The sequence below is a fragment of the Leucopleurus acutus genome (assembly GCF_964270905.1).
Source record: "Leucopleurus acutus genome assembly, chromosome: 2".
In the NCBI taxonomy this organism is placed as follows: domain Eukaryota; kingdom Metazoa; phylum Chordata; class Mammalia; order Artiodactyla; family Delphinidae; genus Leucopleurus; species Leucopleurus acutus.
This window is the reverse complement of record NC_139143.1, coordinates 135,138,676-135,156,866: the sequence shown is the minus strand read 5'-3', so window position 1 is coordinate 135,156,866 and position 18,191 is coordinate 135,138,676. Positions and strand designations below refer to the sequence as shown.

Below are 18,191 nucleotides of genomic sequence, written 5' to 3'. Positions count from 1 at the left end.
TATGAGTAACAAACAGCCTCTTACAATGCCAGGCTCTCAAATCTGAAGTGCACCTAAGGGTTTCTGAGAGCAGAAAAAGGTTTTAAAAAAAACCAAACTATTAAAAGCATTACTAATATAAACACTACGATTGTATCCTCCACTTGGGGGATGGAGATCCAGGACAATGGAGATGATAAACATTCACCAGGGACACGAACTACCACTTGGTGAACAAAAGATAGCAGATGAGATTCTATTAGGAAGGCTCTTATTATTGAAGACACAACAGAAGCTAAACAGGCAGGTCAGTTCTGGTAATTAAAAGCAGTTGAGTAATTAACAAAAGATTGATAAAGGTGTCAGGATAAAATCGTATTTCAACAGAAGATGACATATATGGGAAGGTTTTTATATTTCAACCATTATCCTTCTGTTTTGCATTTTCCTTTTAAAAATGTGTAGGAAATAGTAGTGAAATGGCTATCACCTAGTTAGCCCAAATCTGACTTTCTGGAAGCTGTTAGCAGTAAGTGTAAATGAACTATGGCAAATAATTTAAACTCGCAGCACTAAAGCAAAAGACGTCAACGGGGGCCGTGGTGAGCTGGAGTCTGAAAGTCAGGATCACTAATAGATATCCAGTTGGTGGCTGAAATCCCTATTTTCTGGTTGGTTCTGTGTCTCTGCCACAATCTCAAGGAGTAAAAGAAGCCTACAGACCGGTAAGGATTGGCCATAACTAGCACTGGTGGCAGAGCTTTGGCAAAAAAGTCCACTACAGTTTAATAGGTGTGAGCCTTAAACCTAGTGGCATTTTAACCATTTTACTCTTTACAGATATTAAAAAAAAATTTAACCCTAAGTTTAGAAACAGTTAGTTTCAAGGCAAAAAACCTACCCCCAAACCCCAAAACCTTATACACCCAGCCCCTTTCACTGTCCTAACTCATCACAGACTGAGAATTTCCAGATTATCAGTCATGACAATGATGCCTGATGGCTCATTTTACAGTTCTCTATTTCTCCACCAGGGGGTGAAGTTGGCCAGCATTTGACTGAAAGAGAAAATTATTTTCAAACTTGGGATCCTTTTGCATAGTGGTAGAAAGACTTTCGTTCACATACAAAAAGGGCCTTTCCCCTCCTTTCGCTTCTTCTCAGTACATTTAATCCTGACTGATTAGCAAAGCACTCCAGCCCTTGTGCGGCATGAGAGGGAAGGGTCATGATTATGGCTGAGAGCAAGCCAGCACACATTATCTGCACAGTCCTGTAGGCTGGCAGGCCCATTCTCCCAAAACTTGAGATCAGAGTTATGGTTTTGCCAAAGCTGATACAGTTTCAAGGATATTACTTTTTTTTTTTTTTTTTCTTAAAGGAGAATTTTCCACCAGGCGTATTTTAGCCAGCTGATGCCTCACACGGGGCTGGTTCCCTCCTGCCCGGCACCTTTGCAGGGCCTCCCTCCCAGCAACCACAAAGCCACGGGAGGGCTGAGAGCACCCGCCCTGCCTTCCTGCAGGAACGGTGGGACCTTTCCACCCCGGGGGAGGGTGTCTGGTGGCCAGGAAGAAGCCCAGACAGCAATTCTTGGCTGGACCTCCCTCCCCCTCACTCACGGGGTTAGGAGCTCTGGGAGGGAACTCAGGTCTAGCTGGGTCAAGCCGCAGCAGAGGACACACACACACACACACACACACACACACACAGGGCCAAAGCCTGTTCCTGAGTTCAGAAGCAAACTGGAGTTTTAGTGTCTTGGTGAAGGCAAAATGGGGTGGAAGGAAAGACGCGGAGCGCTGCGCTAGTTCTCCCAGGTCCGGGGACAGATCCAGTTTTTTGTGGATCCTGAGCCTTGTACAATTTGGGGGCCTCTTTAAAAAAAGAATGCAAAATTAGGAATGAGCTATAGGACATCAGAAGGGGTCCTTGCCGATGAGAGGTCCTGAGGCTTAAGCTTCATAACCGCCATCAGCTCCTTCGTGGGCCCTGGAGTTGAGCATGTGTGGCGGCAGGGGGCTCTCGTGAGCCTTATCCACAAAACGGCAGTGGGGGGTTTCTCTAAGGCCACGTGCCTTGGTTCAGTCCCTGCCTCAGGGAGTGGGCTACGGGGCTGGGCAGGGAAGAAGGCAGGAGGTTCGGTTCTGCTTCCTCTTCATCCTGCCCGCACGCGTGGCAGATGCTCCGTACACACTTGCTGACCCACCAACTAAAGTGGCCCCACTGCTTGGTCCCCTACCCGTCCCTCCCTGCTTTCTGGCTTCCCGGCCACATTTCAAGTTTCCACATCAAGGAAGATTACTGCTGAACTGTCTGTCTGCAGGGGTGAGTAAGTCAGACCCAACCTATGAACAGGTTTCCTGCTCACCTGGATCATTCCTCACCGAAGGTGTCCAGGCATGAGTGACACAAACTTCAGAATCAGCCCAACAAAGAATGATGTCATCATCATTCTTCGCAAGCCTGGTATTTGGTGTAGCACGGGCACCTGGTCAGTAGGAAGCAAGGGGACAGGAGCTCTGTTGCTCAGGACTGCCCATTGCTCCAAGAGGACCCTAGGGACGAACTGCTCAACGGAGTGCAGGTGTTGCCCTGTGAGAGGAGAAAACCTCCCTGTCAGGAATCCCTGCTCCGCCCTGGTCAGCTCGCCACCCTCCTGACCAAGCCCCGATCTCCAGTTTGGGTCATCTTGTTACAGTCTGGCCCTGTCTTCTCCTCCATGGCCCCTTCCAAGACCTCCTTGGATGCCAGGAAGGTGCCCACCATGCATCTTTATTGCAAGGGCACAAAATAAATTGATGTGAATTTAGAGTATCTAGCTAAATATAGCTATGCTTGCATGTTTCCACGGGACTTGTAAAAATAATATAAACTCTCCTAATCTAGTGGCAAAATCACTTACTCAAAACTTAAAAGGAAATGAGGCGAAGCCTAAAAAAATGGAAAGCCATTTGGTTTAGTTATATAGCTTACTTTCATATATGCTACAGTTTGGTATTTATAAGCAAACCAGCTGCTAAATGTTCTTGTTCTTTCTTGAACAAAACAGTGAGAACAACTTCTTACATATAAAAGTGTCTTCATGAAGCCATTTATCACAAGGAGAAAAGTGTCCTGCAAATTCTTATCTGTAAAATGGAGCTAATATTGTGATGGGAATATATTATTTAATGGCCACCATTATTGGGGTGCTTACTATGTGCCAGGCCTGTGCTGAGCATTTCATATAGATTAGTTCACTTAATCCTCTCAGTAACCCGGTACAGGATTATCCTCCACTTATTCGTGTGAAATTTGAGACTTTAAGAGTAAGTGACTTGCTCAACTATTGCTGGAGGATTGACACTTGTCTTCAAGGCTTTAAAAGTTTTTTAGAAATCATCACAACAGTCAAATGCAAACAATGATAACAGCCCATTTATTGAATATATACTATGTGACAGGCCACTGTGCTGAATTCATTACGTGCATTGGTTCCTTTAATACAGCCCTCTTGCAAGGCAACTGTCATTATCCCCATTTAACAGATGATGAAACTGAAGCGCAAAGATGCTAAACCACTCTGCCCAAAGCATCTCAAGCAGCTGAGGAATGGTCTGAACGCTAGTCTCTCTGCTTATACTATGCCACCTCCCTACTGTAAAATGCACACAAATATTAATAGAAAGTTTGTTCTCAGTAACAGCCCGTTACCTATTTCATATATAGAGATTTTTGAATGGCCCAGTAAAAATCACTATATTTTTTCATGCCAAGAGAAGAAGACAGGTGAGCAGTGCTAGGGGAGATGAATTCTGAGCTCCGGGCCTCTGTCTCCAGCATCATGTGGGGCAGGAGGGAGGGCACAGGGGCGGGGGAGAGAGGGAGGGAGCTGCACCTCACATCTTTGTAGACAGCATGAAAAGTAACACTAGCATGTAAACCAGGTTCACATCTGGATACATAAGGTTGAGACTTGCCAGGGGAACCAGTCCATGATGGAACGACCCAAAACGCATTTAGTATTTTCTTAGGCCATTGTCCCTAAAGTGACTGCAACTTTAGCTGACCCAAGAGGCTTGCTAGCACATGTCGCTCGCTCATCTGAGATGCTGCCTTCACCATGGGGTGGGGAACATAAACACAGAGTGATCAACTTGTTGTGGGATCCACCGTCACAGTGGCCCAACTTGCACATGACAAAGAAGGTCACCTGGCAGAGAGACCCAGTTCACGATGCTGGGGAGAAGGCAAACCAACCAGCTGAGTCCAAAGGACCCTTAAACATACGAGAAAAACTGCAAAAAAGCAGGGATGGGGTGTCTTTGGAGGGCAGTAGGGCACATTCGGCAAGGCTTGATTTTGGGGAGTTCATCAACTGTGGATGGACCCCTGATCCAGATGCCCCCATGAAGCAAGGCAAATCAGCTCTCAGATCAAGAGAAAGGATATTAGTTAGGGTAATGAGGCTGAGAAATGGTGCTTGAGCACAGAGTTTCCCAATACTAGCTTTCTGCTGGGGTTATGTGCTGTTGGCGCGACAGCAAAGAAAACCGGCCCAGAGACAAGGTCAGAGGCTTCCCTGTGGTTTTAGAGAACAGAGTGTTGGTGCAAACCTGGCTGCCACTCGAATCCCTGCAGCCCAGGCAGATTTACTCAGACGAGCCTCACGTGCACACTTCGGATCCCATCAAAGGCAAGGTTACAGGGACTCAGGCGTGGCTTCATGGGAGCAGCATCTTTCCAACAACTCCAAGCATCTGAAAATCAGAATGGGATGCTTCTTGGGAGGGAGGGAGGGAGAGAGGGAGGGAGGGAGCTTGCCATGCCTGGACAGTTTTCAAGCACAGGCTAAAGGACCGCTTTTCAGGGTGTTGCAGAGGAGTTCCTCGAACTGGGCCAACAGTTAATATAACAAGATGCTCAAGTGGAAGTTTCCATTGTGGCAACACGATTCAGCAGATGGGAAATTCCAAAGCCAGGGCCAGACCACTATATGGAAATTCCTAAGAAGTTGACCTAGCTGGTTCAAAGGTCCATAAGGAGGATATTAACAGGTTCAGGACAGTGGAAAGTGATGGAGGATTTTGTGGGGCAGATTCCTCAGAAATGCTTTGATTCCTGGCCTCCCCAAGGTGGGTGGAGTGGTGGGAGTCCACTTTTCATCTCAAACCTGGAGACAAGAGTTTCAAAAGACAGCACCTGGAGGGCTCCTCGAGTTCGGGGATTGGTATGTGACACCTGCTTGAGGAACCAAAATGTGGGAGGGGAGCTGAAGCAATATAAGGTGACAGAGTAGAAGAAAGGGCCCGCTCGCCCCCTTCTCTGATGGGGGGTTAAAGGGCACCAGGAATGCCAGCTCTGGTCTCTTTGAAACAGGATCTACCCACCAGGGCTTCAGACTGAGGATGAGGGAACCCCAAAGAGAGAATCTGTATGGGAACGAGAAGCTGATGGAGGATGGTAGCAACCAGCAGAAGGAGAGGCACTGCCCGAATCCTGGGAGGTCCTGGTGGAATGTGCTGGTGTGGGAGTCCTCAGGACAGCCATGGAAACAGCTAGGAAAGCAAAAGAGAGTCCATTCACCCACCAGCCAGGCTCAGAGAACCCAGTGTCAGGCGCGACAACAGTGGTCAGGTAAGAGCTTTCCTCCCTCTCTGCCTCACCTGGGCAGGCCTGGAATGGTGGGCAAGATGGAGGGAAGTCTCCTCTTGGAGTAAACACTGACCGTTCATAGATTAAAGTGAGCATTTCCAATTTCCAGAAAGTATGCGGCGTGTGTGTGTGTGTGTGTGTATGTGTGTCACTTATAGGGGTCGTAGGACTTTTTGTTACCTAAGAGTAACCAGAAATGTCATAGGCCTGATCAAGTTTTTATCAGGAAATGGGGAAAGACACACCCCAGTGAATCAACTTTAAAGGCACGGTGAGAGACAAGAATAAAGCCGTGTCTTAATTATGTCTCACAAGCTGCGCTGTACAGTGTCCTAGTCACAGCTAACCTTTGCAGCAGTGCCTGTGGGCCAGGCACTGGGACGAGGACTCTACAGACATGACCTCATCCAGGCCCCCAACAGCTCTGTGAGGCAGGTATTATCACCCCTTTGACAGAAAAGGAAACTATGGCTCAGAGAGGTAAGGCAACTTTCCCAGAGTCACACAGGGAGGTGAGCAGAGCAGTAGCTCGGACTCAACCACAAGTCTGACATTGAACTCCGGACTCTCTTCTCCCAGATGAGTAGTTTTCAGCAGCCAGTGGTGACCAAAGCAGGATAGGGGCTTGGGATCTTTCCATCCTTCCCTCTAAGGAGTCCCTGAGCTAGAAAAGCAGAGAGCCAAGTTTGAAAACCACTGAAAACCACTGAACTGCACGATCTCAGCAGTCTCCTCCAACTCTGGGGTTGGGAGTGGAGAGGTGTGGACCCACAAAAGAGGACACGGGGAAGAGGGAAAAGCCAGACTTTGTGTCCTGTGTTCCCAGAGAGGCAGCCGAAGGAGCTGGTTCCAGCAGGTGGTACCAAAACAAACCTGAGGTTCAGAGAATTACAGTCACGTGTATAAATATACAGTTCAGACAATGCACATAAAGCACTTAGCACAGGGTGAACACCAGAGTAAAAGCATTAGGTAAATGGCAACTACGACTGTGAAAAGTTTACATATATGCCTAAAACCCTCAACATGCAATTTGATGCAACATACTCAGCCACTGACATCACTGTGTCTGTTCCATAGGGAGCTGTGTTTATCATGGACGGTAAACTCTACTCGTTGAGCCAAGAAAAGAAATGAACACATAAGATTAAGCTAGCCAAATCTAAAACAATTTGAGTAAGTCTTCTCTTAAGCAGTAGGGGGCTAGGGAGTCCTATGAAAAAATCATGGAAGCATGATCCCTTTCTCCAGTAAAAAAAAAAAAAGTACATACACAGCATTTTGCAAATAATTAGAGAAGCCCATTCATTGATTCATTCAATGGATTACAGATCCACTGAAGTCTATTCGTCGTCTTCAGGTTAATAATCTAGATCCAGGGGACACGACCTGAGGTCGTCAGGCCAAAAGCTGCCTACGTGACCCCACAGTGGGGTCACCCACACTCCTCCTCTCAGTATGCTCACTGTTGCTAGTCTGATCATGATACTAAACTTGGAATAGGTAGTCAATGTAACCGAAGCTGAATCTAATTTTAAACCTTTCAAGTTTAATGGACGCCAAATTAAGAATTTCTAAATCAGTGCACTCTGGTACCTAGAAATTTTAATTGCTTGGCATGCTCTTTCTTTCCTTTCTTCTGGTAACAAAATTCCTCCTTTTTCCTAGGGACCCTGTGCCATGTGCTTCGGGTACGATTCATCCTCTTTCAAGGAACACATGAACAAGCCCTGGCCAAGCAGATACTGCTTACTGTCTACTGCCTACTTCTAGCCAGGTTGATTCAGGCAAGGAATCCAAACTGGGCCAGACCTCCTTGGTACTATTGTTAGAACAACGACAAAAGAGGCACTCTCTTTTCTCTGAGATCCACAGCTGTGAAGATGATGGAAGTGTAACGCTGATGGCTACCTCTGCAAGGTACTGAGGGGGAGACTGCCTAAGAATGAAGCTGACAGAGTTAAGCAGAATCAAGAGATGGAGAGAGTGAAGGATAATGGCCTGATGTTTTCTGGAACACCTGGATACACCTATGCCTGAAGTCCATGCCAACACGGACATGTTAGTCATTAAGTCAAGACACTAGTTTAAGTTGGACTTCTGTTACTTGCTACCAAAATAATTCTAACTAAGAAACCTGATCTCAATGAAGACAAAGCCCAAAAGGAAATTCCCATTTATGGACAGTCCTCGTGGAATTCTGGGCTCCTCTCTGACAATGATCCTTACTGAATTAACTTTTTTTTCATCCTATGTACATTACTTTCATATCACCCTCTGCTCCCTTACCAGTGCTGCCAACCCATCAGACACTACTGCTGCAAAAATTATTAAAGTCACCGACTAGAAGAAGAAAATCATGTAAGTGGACAAAAGTAGCTCAGTTTATAGTTTGCTGCCATCCAATACATCCTTGGAGTCTACTAATCTTATTCCAGTGAGCTCCTCAAACTGCCCTGGTTCCCTCAAAAGGTACAAAACACTCTGGTATCTAAAATGACGCAGAGCCACAGGGCTCAGAACAGAAGGAGAGATACACGTGGAGCAAGCGAAGTGGGCCACACAGGTCACAGGGGACAGGGTCCGTGTAAATTCTGTGTGTCAAAAAGCCACTCCACAGACTGAGTCAGGGCATAGCACGATTTGGAGTTGGGAGAAATAACTTTCACTGAGTACTTCCCAGGAAGCTGTTTATTATTCTTTTAGAACTGGGATGGTAAGGAGATCTCAACTCGTGTGCCAAGTCTGGGCCACAGCCAAATGTCTGGGCTCAGCATCAAGAGCCATGACGGTCTGTGACATGCATCACACGGGAGGGAGGAGGGATGAATATATATGCTTGTTATTACAGCGGAAAATATTACTTTTTTTTTTTTTTTTCCCCAGTACCCGGGCCCCTCACTGTTGTGGCCTCTCCCGTTGCGGAGCACAGGCTCCGGACGCGCAGGCTCAGCGGCCATGGCTCACGGGCCCAGCTGCTCCGCGGCATGTGGGATCTTCCCGGACCAGGGCACGAACCCGCGTCCCCTGCATCGGCAGGCGGACTCTCAACCACGGCGCCACCAGGGAAGCCCTGAAAATATTACATTTTATACTTGGGTGAAGCAAGGCCAGCAGAGAAATGCACACCTGGGCTGGAAGGCGCTTCTTGGGCCGCACTCAGGTGTCACACATCGTTGGTCTACATGGAGGGTCGTCCTCATCAGTCATTTCTATAGGGATGTTGTTCGCTGCCTTAGGTGGCATCCTCCTCCCGAACACCCAGGGGGCAATTACTCTAAGTCTCGAAAGCATCACAATCAACCTTGCTTCTTCTGAGTAACTAGGGTGCTTTTATCCTCTAGCCACCAAGAACTCCTACCTGAGCACGTTTTCCTAGTACTGACTGCTCAGAAACTCACAGGCAAGACCATGGGGGCTGCTAGTGTGCGTACAGGCTCTCACTTAAGAGCTGGGGGCCTAACCTAATCTCGGATTTCACCTTACTTTTCCTTCCCCACAAATTTCCTTCCTTCCTTCTTTGTCTGAATCTTAATATATGTGTGTTTAAAAGCCACCTCAAAACTCTTTGAAAGAAGACAGGCACATACACTAGATCAACAGCAATCAAAATAATGTACAACGAATCAGACAGTGAACAGAGGACAGTTTTATAAATGCTGCCTGTTGTGACAGCTGTTCCAGGGAAGTTCCAAGCAAGCAGCGTGAGCATGTGGTGGGCCTTAGACCGGAGACAGCCCTGGGCCAAACTGTCACGTCAGCAAATGTCTCAGACCACGCCCTCCAACCCTCCTGCACTCCCCTCCCCCTACTCCATCCTTCCTCAGGCAGTTCGGTGCCCTGTGGTCCATTCCTGCACGTCCCACACCTACTCTCTCCCTAGTACTGTTGGTTGCTCTCCCTTCCCCAACTTCTCCCACCAATCAAAGCAGATCACACTTCTACAGGTCCCTGTACTTGACACTGGTAAGCTGTCAATGGTTGATAGCGGCTCAACCAACTATTTCTCTCAGGAATGAAGAGGGAGAAATCAAAGGACTAAATCACTAATGGTGGAATAGGCTGTAATTATGATACAGATGCAACTGAACAAGGGGATCTTCTTGTAAATTTCAAATAATTCTATGGGAAGCAGTTACCACAGTGCCCAGCATACAGTCGGCATTCAATAAACAGTAGACACTAATTATGACTACTGTTGCTGTAATTATTAATCCTTCCACCACTGGAGTACTCACTGTCTATTCCTCTATCACTACCATGACTACCGCCACAGAGGTAACTGCCCCTTTTGAAACACTGGCTAGCCACAGATCCATAATCAATTAATGTATTTTAATTACATTCTATGGTTTATAAAGCACTTGCGAATACATCATCCTTTTTTTTTAAAGAGGGAACACTTCTTTTTATTCTTTTTTTAAACAACTTCATTGAGATATAATTCATATACCATACAATTCACCCATTTTCATGTACAATTCAGTGGTTTTTAGTACATTTACAGGCACTGGGCAACCACTGCCAGAATGAACTTTAGAACGTCTTCATCACGCCAAAAGGAAACCCTATACCTTTTAGCTATCTCCCCACGTCCCCCATTTTCACCTCCCAGCCCTAAGCAATGAATGATCTACTTCTGTCTCCATGGCTTCCCCTATTCTGCATTTTCATATGAATGGAATCATATTATATGTGGACATTTGTAACTGGCTTCTTTCACTTAGCATAACATGTTCAGGGTTTATCCATGTTGTAACATATATCAGTACTTCATTCCCTTTTACATCATCCTTTTTTATCTTCTTGGCAATCCTCAAGTTAAATGCTAGTTCCGTTTTACAGATGAGGATACTGAAGCTCAGAAAGGTCCCATTTATAAGGTCCTAGAGCCAAGAAGTAGCAGAGCCAGGACTCAAACCCCAGTCTCATATAAATTTCTTGTTCTTCCCTCAACAAGTGGTTGCCAACTGTGTAGCTATTACATCAGAATCATCTGAGTGCTTCAAGGTCCCCAGGGTTCACCTAATGAACGTAGACGGCCCAGTGAAGGGACTGTGAACTTGTATTTCAACAGGGACCTCATGCAATCCTGGGGAGCTGCTGGTGGGTGATCAGGTGCAGGGTCCTGGCTGACTAAGTACCCACTGTCCTCTCGGCCCTGTGCTGAGTACTGCAAGGGAGACACATGGAAACTTCTGCTCTCAAGGCACTGACAAAGCTACTGAGGAGGTAAGACTAGCGAAGCCGAAGAAGGGTGCGTGACAGAAGACAGTGTTTGGCTTTGAAGTACTCGGAGCAGAGAAGATCACAGATGGTGGGAAGAGGCAGGGAAGGCCACGTTACAGAGAAGGGAAGATTCTACCAGGCCCTGCAGAATGAGGAGGACTTCCAAGCAGAGAAGGGGTGAGCTGCATGAGGTGTCCTCGGGAGAGACGGTAAACAGGCTAGTCTGGCTAGAGGAAAAGGAAGAGTGGGAGCTGAACAAGAGAGGACTGGGCCAGATAATGGAAGTGGAGAAGCCAGAGAGGAGTCTAGGCTGGTGTGGTGGATGAAATGGGGGCACTGACAGTCTCTGAGCAAAGGAGGAACTTCCTGAAAGTTGAATTGAAGGAAGACTGGTGTGGCGGTGCTGCGTACCATGAAGCGAGGCTGGGAGCGGAAAGCTGGTATTGGCAAGACCACCCAGGATGCTGCTGAACTGACCGGGATGCCAGGCGGCAGTCAGCAAGACCAGGATCCCAGGGTCTGTCGATCAGAACGGGCCGAGGGGACGGGCTGTGAGATGGGAGCGTGACCTGAGCCCTCGCACTCTCCAGGCACTTTTCATTCCATCACAGCTGTTTTCGTGAGACCCATCAACACTGTCGGGTGGATCGTGAAAATGGCCGCAAACCTTCCCCTCTCTGTAACCATCCTCCCTGCAGTGTGATTCCGCAGCTCGTCTCACCGAGAGGTAGAATCTATTCCTGTACCTCTTGAATCTACACTAGCCACAGAATGTGGTGGAAGCAATGTCGTGGCAGTTCTGAGCCTTGGCCTCAAGACGCATCTGCTGTGTCTCTTGGTACCCTGCCCAAATGCCATGTGCACAAGCTCAGGGTAGCCTGCAGGACAGTGAGACACATGTCTTAGTCACTGTCATCGCTCCAGCGGACAGCCAGGTGACCCCCCCAGCCTAGGTGACCTGGACCTGCAGCTAATTGAAGACACATGAATGGTCCTAGCTGAAACCAAAAGAATCACACACCTAGGCCCAGCCCAAATCGCCAACCGACAGAATTATGGGATAAAGAAATGATTGCTATTTTGAGTCAGTGAATTTTGAAGAGGTTTGTTATACAGCAAAAGCTAACTGATACACAATGCAAATTAACATTATCGCCACATATCAGGGAGCGGTGTCACCTGAAGCCTCAGAAGCTTTTTCACTTCAGAAGTACATTACTTTCCCAGCTCTAAAGGAAGTTTTCTACCACTACAGAACTGTTATCTCATGACAGTCACATTTAGGTTTAAAGAGAGATGAGAGAAAAAATAGGGCAATAAGAAAGCTAATGTTACATCTATGAGCCAGTCTTCATTACAACACACTGCAAGGAACTGTCTGAATTCCTTGGCTGAAGTATCACTTTGTTGTTTTGGATACTGTTTGAAACAAGCAGACTATCAACAGGGGCCTGGAAATAGTTTCAACACACAAAAAAAGTTTTTATTTTAATAGTATTTGACATGCAATCATAGATCTTTTGCCTGATCATGTTCTTAGCAAAAGAACATGGATTGATCTGTTTTTTTAAGGCATGGAAACATCGTAAATCATTTCAGAGGAAAAAAAATGTAAATAAATAGACATCTAATCATAGTACTAGTAGAGATGCATCTAACTTAGCAGTGTGAGTATCATTTCAAAAGTGATGTCAAACGGTCACTTTGTTTTAAAAATGAAAGAGCACTTACCAGTAAGACTCTGTGTGACCCACCGTTACCAGGTTTTTAGGTGATGGAATAAATCTGAAATAGAATGAAACAAGCATTCCGTAAGTAAATCACATTTGGAAAGGTGTGCCTTCGATCCCAGTGCCTGCCATCACATTGAGTATTTATTCTTTTAGTTAAAGATTAGCAAAGCTTTTTCTGGCTCCTGATGGAATAGGGAGAGTTTTCTGCCTACATATTTCAACTTCCTGAACAGAGAGCATTCTCTCATCTCCTTCAGGGAGTGTTCAAAGTCTGAGGCCAGTATAACTATAAATGGTAGTGTTTTTGTCCAAACCCCTCCAAGTCAGCGGAAGCCTCCCGGGTTGTTGCTCTTGCTTTGGTCCCTCCACTCCCTTCTGCTAGCACCAAGCCATGACTCCCTTTATGGAACCGATTAAAAAACGGATGGTCCAGTATAACTTGAAGGGCAACAGGAGGAGTGTACCAGGCTTTTCAATAGTGATCACCTGATCACAGATAACCACACCTTTTTATTTTATTGATAACGGTGAGCCTAAAGCCCTGCTGTTCAACAGAAATATAACACAAGCCACATATATAACTTTAAATTTTCCAGTGGCCACATTAAAAAAGCCAAAAGAAACAGACGACAATGTTAATATTTATTTAACTGAATTTACTCAGAATATTATCATTTCAACATGCAACCAATATAAAAAATGATTAATGAGACATTTTGCTTTTTTTTTTTGGTCATACTAAATCTTCAAGACCCAGTACATTTCAGCTCGGGCTAGCAGCAGTCCAAGTAGTCAACAGCCACAGCAGCTAGTGGCTTCCGTATCAGACAGCATGGGCCTAGGGAACCTATCCTTGGCCTTCAGGTACTGGCAAGGATCCAAAGTGAGTGAAATGCACATGGAGATTTTGTTTATCTCTTTTCCTGCTCTTAGGAATTCATCATTAATTACCACATTCCATGATGTCATTTAGTAGAAATAATAATAATAGGAAGAGATATGGGAACATATGTATATGCATAACTGATTCACTTTGTTATAAAGCAGAAACTAACACACCATTGTAAAGCAATTATACCCCAATAAAGATGTTAAAAAAAACCCATAATAATGGCAAATACTGTATAGTACTTGCTATGTGTTCTCGGCAAGGTCCCATGTTACCTTAATGAACCCTCACAATAACTTCACGAGGTACGTATATTATCATTCCCATTTTGTAATGAGGAAACTGAGGCACAGAGAGGTTAAGTAATTACTCAAGGTTATAAGATACTGACAGAGCTGGGATTCTAATCTACGTAGCTGGTCTCCAGAGCCCATGCCCTTAGCCACTATACTCTCAATTAAATTTGAACAGGTCAAAATAAGATAATTACTTTCAGTTTTAATTATAACTGTCAAGTGATCCAAGGTTGCTCCCATCATACATGGTCAGATAATAGCACTGATGGCAGATGGAGAATTGATGGGATGTACTAGCAAATTAAATTTAAAATAATTTGGGGTGGGAACACAAAAACCACAGGCAAGCCTGGGGTCAAAAAGACTGTACCGTGTCTAGGGGGCCTTTCTGGATGACCGAGATGGGGGTGCAGGGAGAGGTTAAGGTGGGGTCTTTGGAAAATCGTGTCTTTGTGATTTTTCTGAGGGAAGAGTCTATCACTTTCATCTGATTCTCAAATGAGTCTGTAAGCTAGACATCTCTGTATCAGTCTTAGCAGGGGTAGGGAGTAGAAAGGAATTACATAAACATATCCTTTCACTTTATTAATCTGTGCCCCCCTCCAAAGAAATCATACCCAATGAGCAAAATCAAATCCACACACATGAATTTCCTGCCCAAATGATAGGGAAGGAGGCTGGTGAGGGACATCATTTAGAATCAACAGGCTGTGGGCTGAGGCCACTGGAGGTGCTGCCTCCCAGTCTCCCAAGGCGACCCCCGAACCTGCTGAAAATCCTTCAGTGGCTTCCTCTAGGTGGTAGGATTAAGTCCAAGCTCCTTAGCCCAGTCTCCAAAGCCCCAGTGACCTCGTGCCTGCCCCTCAGGCACTCTCCTGTGAGCACTTGCCCTTCACCCACACAAACCTATTTACAGGTCCCTAAATGCTCCCCCCCCCCGCCCCCCGCCACTCTCACTTCTCTGTACCTTTGCAGATTGTGTTCTTTTTGTCAAGCATGTCTTTTCCCTACAGTATCTGCCTGCCTTCAAGTCTCAATTAAAAAATCAACACTTCTGGGGAGCCTGTGTGAACTCCTTCGGCTGGCTTAGGGGCAACTTCTCTGCAGTAACAGTAGTAAAGTAGTATTCACTCAACTCAACTGATAATTATGTACCACTACTACTGATAATAATAAAAGCTGATTTTTATGGAGCATTTCAAGTGCTTTACGTGCTCCTTTAATCATCTCAGTAACCTCATGAAATGGGTTATTACCCCATTTAGCCGGTGAGCAAACTGAGGCATAGAGGTTAAGTCAGTAGCCTAGGGTCACACAGCTTATAAATGGCAGAGGCAGAAGTCTAGGGTCACACAGCTTATAAATGGCAGAGCCAGACTGTAAACCCAGACAGCCTGGTCCCAGAGCCTGCACTCTCTTTTTTTTTTTTTTAAGTTGACGTAATTTGATTTACAGTGTTGTGTTAGTTTCAGGTGTATAGCAAAGTGATTCAGTTTTCTATACTGTATATATAAAGAATATACATATATTCTTCTCAGATTCTTTTCCATTATAGGTTATTACAAGATATTGAATATAGTTCTCTATGCTATATAGTACGTCCTTGTTGTTTATTTTATATATAGTGGTATGTATCTGTTAATCTCAAACTCCAAATTTATACCTCCCCTCACTTTCTCTTTGGCAACCATAAATTCGTTTTCTGTGCCAGAGCCTGGACTCTTTAACGCTATACCGGGCCTGACTCCCTCTGTGTCCCACTGCCTTCTACTCTCATTGCCCCTGTACTTCCCTCTGTTAATCCAAGTGGCTCCTGTGTTTCAGTTTTTCATTTACTGGTCTCTCTGTCCACTTGTTTGCAGAATCTCTGGAGGTTGAGAATGTGTCTAACTCATCTTTGTCTTTCCAGGACCTTGCAATGTGTTTGGTATACAGCAGACGCTCCATAAAGGCACACACATGAAAACACTGGCACAGCACTGGAAGGACAGGGGTCAGGGGTACAAACTTGGGCCTAATAAAAACACACCAGGAGAAAGAGTCTCCAGATACGCACTTGAACAAAGCAAGCTTTTTGTTTTTTAATTTTTTAAATGGTTTTTTAAAATTTTATTTTATTTATTTATTTTTGTCCGTGTTGGGTCTTCGTTGCTGCGCGCGGGCTTTCTCTAGTTGGGGCGAGCGGGGGCTACTCTTTGTTGCGGTGCGTGGGCCTCTCATTGCAGTGGCTTCTCTCATTGTGGAGCACGGGCTCTAGGCGCGTGGGCTTCAGTAGTTGTGGCACGCGGGCTCAGTAGTTGTGTCACACGGGCTCTAGAGCACAGGCTCAGTAGTTGTGGCACACGAGCTTAGTTGCTCCGCGGCATGTGGGATCTTCCCGGACCAGGGATCGAACCCGTGTCCCCTGCATTGGCAGGTGGATTCTCAACCACTTGCGCCACTGGGGAAGCCCAACAAAGCAAGCTTTAACTTCATCTTTTAAATTCAGCCTGTGCTGAGGGAATGGTCATTTCCTAGGTCTGTTTAATACCAGAGGAAACAGAAGCAATGCAGGCCAGGGCATGGCTAACTTGATCATACCCCCAACAAGTTCATCAGTTTCATCTTATACTGCACATGGATTTACGTAATAACATGCCTTGGCTGGCCACTATAAAGAAATGCCAGAAAAGACACTTTCCTTTAAAAAATGCAATATTCAAGGAAAAAAGGACAGAAAATGCTATTTCCTAAAGTTTTCTTGGTTTCCAATAACTGGCTATGAGTATGTTCCAAACATCTTTTTTTTTTTTTTTTTTAAAACAACAGCCTCATGTTGAAAATCTCCTTTTGCTGTTCAGATGTGGTTGTGCCACTTTCTACCCCAGAGTTCCATAAGATGCTTCCTTCCATCACTACCTACACTTCCCTTGGATGGATATAAAAGTCCTTGTAGGAGGACACTCTCCTCTTTCTCTAACAGTAGAAAAAAAAAAAGCTTCACGATCTAGGACATACATAGACTTCTAGAGAAAAAGAGACCTCCTTCTGGCTCATGTCAGAGACTGCATCAGGACTGCGCCCAACCCACCTACTCAGACATAAATACAATTAGCCATAATACCCACCCTTCCTACTTGCATCCAGAATATAAAAGAGACCACCAACTTCCCACGGATACGGATGTCAGCATCCTCTCAGATATTAACAACCACATTGTAAATCTGCATTTTTGATCTTGCTCTCTCATCTCCTTCCACAATGAACAGTAATTTAATTATTCTTGAGAGGTTTACTGAGTGCAAATTAAGGGCCAGGCACAGTTGTAGGTGCTGGAGATACAGCAGTGAATGAGGTAAATAAGGTTCCTGACATAGGGGCCCTTACATTTAATAGGAAACAGAAAATAAACAAGTATACAAAGAAGAAAAATAAGAGAACTTCTAGATAAGTTCTATAAATTCTTTCCTACAAGCAGCGAGTGATGCAACCCCCTGGAGAGCTTCACAATGTCTCTTTGGCAGCTGAATGGAGGAGTTTCAAAAAGGCAACAGTGAGTGAACGGATCAATGGTGGCCAATTCTGAGGCTACTCAATTGTGCAGGTGAGATATGATGGTACCTTTGCCTAGGATGGTAGCAGTAGAGATGGAGAGAAACAGATGCATTCAGGACAGGTTCTGGAGGTAAAACAACTAGGACCCGCTGATGAAGTGGATGTGGCCAATGAGGAAAAGGAAGGGGCTGAGATGACACACAGGTTTTGGTTCAAGCAACTGGGTCAATGATGGTTTCCTTGAGGGAGAAACGGGTTGAGAGAGGAAAGAAAATCAAGAACTCTGATTTGACCCTGTTAACTTGGAGACATCCAAGTGGAGATGGCAAAAAAATACTGAGAAGTCTAGAACTGTGTTGTCCAATACTATAGCCGTTAGCACATGTAGGGATTTAAATGTAAATATATACAGTTACAAACTCATTCCCCCAGTGCATGAGCCACATCCAAGTGGCCAGGTGGACACAGAAGCAGCTGCTGTCCTGAAGAGCACAGGTGTAGAATGTTTCAATCACCATAAAAAGCTCTATTGGACAGGACTTGTCTAGAATGAACATGATAACCTGCTAGATTCCTTTCATTATTATAAAGCTTATTGCAATTATAAAATACAAAATGATAGTCCTCGGAGACCTAATTTAGCTTTGAATGGCAATTGGATTATGATCTGTCTGAACAAATTTGTTCCTAGTCTCATTTTAATTCTCTAGAAAATAACATAATACAGGCACTGGAGGAGAGTGAACACTAGATTTATAAACCTGGCTTCCAGCTGTCTTCACTGTCAGTGATTTCCAGCAAAATCACTAAACTTCTATGTGCCTCAATTTCCCCACCTACAAAATTGGGAGTGATCTGGAATGGATTATATTGAGAAGTATGTTGGAGAATGTT

At 45.2% G+C, this 18,191-nt stretch overlaps 1 protein-coding gene across 1 annotated transcript in view; it reads right to left on the bottom strand.

Annotated features, from left to right (window-relative positions):
• Positions 1 to 18,191, bottom strand: part of GNG12 (G protein subunit gamma 12) — a 124,494-nt gene that overhangs the window by 62,071 nt on the left and 44,232 nt on the right. The window contains exon 2 of the mRNA XM_082833689.1: positions 12,577 to 12,630. The gene's annotated coding sequence lies outside the window, so the exon portion shown is untranslated. The remainder of the gene's footprint in view (positions 1 to 12,576; positions 12,631 to 18,191) is intronic.